We start from the raw sequence: 5,524 nt of genomic DNA, 5'->3' as shown, positions 1-5,524 counted from the left end.
CGGGACTTTTTGGTGACTATGGCCCTCATTCCGAGTTGTTCACTCGCTAGCTGCTTTTAGCAGAAATGCATACACAAAGCCATCGCCGTCTGTGAGTGTATCTTAGCATAGCAGAATTGCTAACGAAAGATTAGCAATTCTGCTATTAAGCATTTCCTTGCAGTTTGTGAGTAGCTCCAGAGCTACTCCTAGGTTGTGATCACGTCAGTCCATTTAGTTCCTGGTTTGGGACAAACACGCCCTGCGTTCGGCCAGCTGCTCCCCGTTTCTCCAGCCACTCCTGCGTTTTATGCTGGCACGCCTGCATTTTTTAGCACACTCCCTGAAAACGCTCAGGTTCCGCCCAGAAACACCCACTTCCTGTCAATCACTCAGCGATCATCAGAGCGATTGAAAAGCTTTGTTCATCCGTGAGTAAATTAGCATAGTTTTGTGCAAAAATACTTAGCGCGTGCGCCCTGCTATGCATTCGCATGCGCAGAACTGCCAGATCTTAGCCTATTAGCAATTTTTTAGCAATCCGCTAAAAATAGCAGCGACCGAACAACTCGGAATGAGGGCCTATGGCTAAGCCGCCGCCCTCTGGGAGTGTATCTTAGCATAGCAGAATAGCGAACGAAAGATTAGCAGAATTGCGAATACATAATTCTTAGCAGTTTCTGAGTAGTTCGAGACATTTTCCGCCCAGAAACACCCACTTCCTGTCAATCACACTACGATCACTTCAACGATGAAAAATCTTTGTTCGCCCGTGAGTAAATCTACCAAGTTTTGTGCTAAAATACTTAACGCATGTGCACTGCGTACCATGCGCATGCGCATTTTAGCCATAATTGTCCGTTGCGAAAATCGGCAAAGAGCGAACAACTCGGAATGACCTCTAATGTTCATACCTATTCATATGTAGGATTTGGCATACCACTTGGTATATTTTAAAGCAGAGTTTCATTGAATGCACCTTATGGTGATATATGCCCATTGTAATTTAATTTATGTGAGTGCATTTTTTATTAAATGTTGTTTCATAAAAAAAGTTATTGCCCCATATTTGTCCAATCTCTTAAAGCCTCCAGTACAAGAAGATGATTTGACCCTGAGTGAGATCTGGAGCCTTTTATGAACGCATGTACAATATATGAGATTACTACATGCTTATTTTATTCTGTCTATGTGAGTGGAACATATAAAATAACACATCACATCAAGTGTTCAGACGGGATTGCACTACGTCTGTCTTTTCTTTTTCCACTTATTGTGTTTACAAAAATGATATATTAACCAACCGGTCATTTTGTGTAAGCGCGCACATTGGCCCTCATTCCGAGTCGTTCGCTCGTTAAATTTCTTCGCATCGCAGCGTTTTTCTGCTTAGTGCGCATGCGCAATGTTCGCACTGCGACTGCGCCAAGTAATTTTGCTATGAAGATAGTATTTTTACTCACGGCTTTTTCTTCGCTCCGGCGATCGTAGTGTGATTGACAGGAAATGGGTGTTACTGGGCGGAAACACAGCGTTTTATGGGCGTGTGGATGAAAACGCTACAGTTTCCGGAAAAAACGCAGGAGTGGCCGGAGAAACGGAGGAGTGTCTGGGCGAACGCTGGGTGTGTTTGTGACGTTAAACCAGGAACGACAAGCACTGAACTGATCGCAGATGCCGAGTAAGTCTGAAGCTACTCAGAAACTGCTAAGTAGTTTGTAATCGCAATATTGCGAATACTTCGTTCGCAATTTTAAGAAGCTAAGATACACTCCCAGTAGGCGGCGGCTTAGCGTGTGTAACTCTGCTAAATGGTGGAGGAGGGGCGCCCAAGATGGCTGCCTCACCTTTTGTATGCTCCTGATCATCTCCATAAAACAGCTTAAATTCACCACAACTGACCTATGAATCATCATAAATATCCAAGGACTTACCTTTAACTTGTACTACTCTACGCGGGCATCTCATCAAAACCAACGGATTGCATTCCTGCGCTGAGATACACACTGGATTGAATCCTGGACTGAATCCTCTGCAAACCTCCACTGAGAAATCCTTCAGTTTAGCAGCTGCTGCACTCTGCATTGGACATTGCCCAGATAAGGTACTGTGGATTACAACCTATCTTTGGCTACATCTAGCCCCTCACTTAGACATCATCCACCTCTGTTCTCTGAGCAACTAATAACTGACTTATTGCATTAATCTACTAATATCAGTATATTCAGGCTCTGAATTGCTGAAGGCTCACTGTTTCAACTCAGGATCCATTTCCCAGGACATGTTATCACTTCCCCCCACACACAAGAAACCTACTTCAAAGGCCTCTCACACTGAGACTTTTCACACCTACACAGTAGGAATTGGCTTCTAACACCTTCCCAAAAGTCTGCCTATGCTAGGATAATTGATTAAATCAGCAGCTATTTTATTTATCACTTGCTTCAAATATACCCAATAGGTTTTAGCAATAACTTTGTTCATAAACCCATTAGAATTTTGGATCAAATACCGATTGGGGGAAAACAAAACACAAAAAGGAAGAAAAAAAAACAAAAACAAAAAAACACTGCTTTCTCTCCCTCTCTCATCATCATATGCAGCTCAAACTCATAGTAATCTGTCATTGATGACCAAATGTATACATATTGCTCCAGCTTCATTCTTTCACTCCGCCCACCACGTTCTGCAGTTCCTATCACACCATCACAGGCTTCTATTCTCCAATCCCTTGGCATTTTAAAAAGAAAACACAGGCGCATTCGTGGGAAGCGAGCAGGCAGGAAACTTATTTCCCCCGGTAACCATCTACGTCCTTTGCCCACCTGCTCACCCCCATACACAAAGAACAATCAAATAGAAGTAATACCCAAAAGACGGCCCTATGTTTGGAAGGACAGAACTGTCAACTCTCGCTTTGTGACCCCCATACCCAGAGCTCCTGCACTTAACATAAAGAAAACTGAAGGCCCTCTGGTATGCTCAATCAGGTCAGTCCTTTGTAATGCCAGATCTATAAGAAACAAGACTGCAACAATTGCTGACCTTATTGAATCTGCAGATCTAGCCTGTATTACAGAGACCTGGCTAGACGAAAATGCAGCACCTATATTGGAGGCTGCGGTACCAACAAACTACTCTGTCATCCACAACCCAAGACTGGACCGCAGGGGTGGCGGGGTGGCTATCTGCTTCAAAAAAGAACTTAAACTTAGGGTCCACCCTATTGAAATTACTCGCTCATTTGAGTGCATTGCTGCCCAGAGTTCGACAGGATTAGGTTTCAGAGTACTTCTCATCTACCGGCCACCTGGAGATGGAAAGATATTTCTACAAGAAATTGCAGACACTGTTGCTGGCCTGGTTCTGGAACATCAAAGATGGCTCATCCTCGGGGATTTCAATGCATGGGTGGATGATGAGCTCTCACGCCTTGGCCAAGACCTCCTGTGCACAATGAATGGTCTGGGCTTCACACAGATAATTCCCTCTGCCACACATAAAAGTGGTCACACTCTTGATCTTGTCTTTCAGATTGGATTAGAAGTCACTGACCTAAAAATAAACCCAGTCATCTGGTCAGACCACTACTCCCTCTGGTTCTCAGTTGCAACCCCTCAAATAAGATCTCTGCCCGTGGAGTTGACCAGGTACCGTCCAAGGAGGGGTATGACTCCCCAGGCTCTTGCAGCAAATATGGATCTCTCTGCTATACTGGGTGCCTGTGAAGATCCCTGTTCCCTAGTCCGTTATTATAATAGGGATGTTAAGGCTGCAATTGATATTATCGCCCCTGTGCGTATAAGACCTCGTAAACCACATCGTCAAGCTCCATGGTACGACAACAGTGTTAGTGAGCTCAAGAAAAGGGGGCGTAGACTGGAAAGACGATGGAGGAAGACTAACCTAGTGGATGACAAAATAAAACTAATAAAGCATAACGAAGAATATCAATCGACAATCACTCGCAAGAAATCACAGTTCCTGTCAAATGAGATCACAGCAGCAAACAATAGGCCAGCTCAACTTTTCCGCACAGTGGAGATGCTTTGCAAGCCAGCATGCCTGCAGACTGATGAGACCCTTTCCCAAGCAAGATGCAACGAGTTTGCAAACTTCTTTGCAGATAAAATATCCACCATCCGGGCTGGAATATCCACAGTGCCATCAAAGGAGAGCCAAACTACAAAGCCTGCCAATATAAGCTACCTGCCTTCATGGACCAGCTTTGACCCAGTGGATGTAAAGGACACTGCTGAAATTGCTCGGATTTTGCGTCCCACCACCTGTGGCCTGGACCCAGCCTCAACCAAGCTTCTAATAGGTTGTACGGATATAATCGGTCCTGTCTTTGCAAAAATTGTTCAATGCTCTTTGCAGACAGGCATTTTTCCTGGACCCCTAAAGGAAGCAATTGTTAGACCACTTCTTAAAAAACCTAATTTAGATCCCGACTGCATGTCCAACTACAGACCGGTATCAAACCTTCCTTTCCTAGGAAAGGTTATTGAGAAAGTGGTTGCAAATCAACTGGAAACTCGCCTGACAACCCATGATATTTATGATCCATTTCAATCAGGATTCAGGAGAAGACATAGCACTGAAACAGCCCTGGTGTGTGTGTTAAATGATCTTCTGATGGCAAAAGACAGAGGTGACTGTTCAATATTAATCCTTCTGGATCTCTCGGCAGCATTTGATACCGTGGACCACGGGCTTCTGATTGAGCGACTGATACACTTCTGTGGTCTGGATGGCACAGTCCTAAACTGGTTCAAATCATTTCTCACAGGCAGGTCACAGAGAGTATCATCTGGATTATACTCATCACCACCAGTGCCATTGCCATGTGGTGTCCCACAAGGTTCTATACTATCCCCCATGCTTTTTGCAGTATACATGCTCCCATTGGGCGAAATAATCAGGCGCCATGGCCTGGTCTACCACTGCTATGCAGATGATACACAACTGTACTTGTCCTTTGCTCCGGGCACTGATAACCCAGTAGCAACCCTGAATGGCTGTCTAGCTGAACTACAGGAGTGGATGAGCGCCAGTTGGCTGCGACTGAACCCGGATAAAACAGAGGTCCTTATAATACGACCGCAACATCAAAGGACAAGACTGCAGCATAGCCAACCAACTGGACTTACACTCGGGGATTTAGAATTACAGACCAGTGATCATGTGCGGAATCTTGGCGTTGTCCTGGATGATGGCTTGACACTTAAACATCAGATATCAGCCACAATCAAATCCTCATTCTTTCACCTGAGGAACATAGCCAGAATCAAGCACCTAATTCCCTCAGATGATATGCCAAAAGTCATACATGCATTTGTATCATCTCGATTAGACTACTGTAATGCCCTCTACCTTGGTCTACCAGCAAAAGAATTGCAACGCTTACAGCTGGTGCAAAACACAGCTGCCAGGCTGTTAACCAACCAGCCCCGTTCCAGCCACATAACACCCATCCTCTACTCCCTTCACTGGCTGCCTGTAAGATGGCGAATCCTCTTCAAGATTGGCTTACTGAGTTTCA

Source organism: Pseudophryne corroboree, chromosome 7 (genome assembly GCF_028390025.1).
Source record: "Pseudophryne corroboree isolate aPseCor3 chromosome 7, aPseCor3.hap2, whole genome shotgun sequence".
NCBI classification, from domain to species: domain Eukaryota; kingdom Metazoa; phylum Chordata; class Amphibia; order Anura; family Myobatrachidae; genus Pseudophryne; species Pseudophryne corroboree.
The sequence above is the reverse complement of the archived record's forward strand: the minus strand, read 5'-3'. Positions refer to the sequence as shown.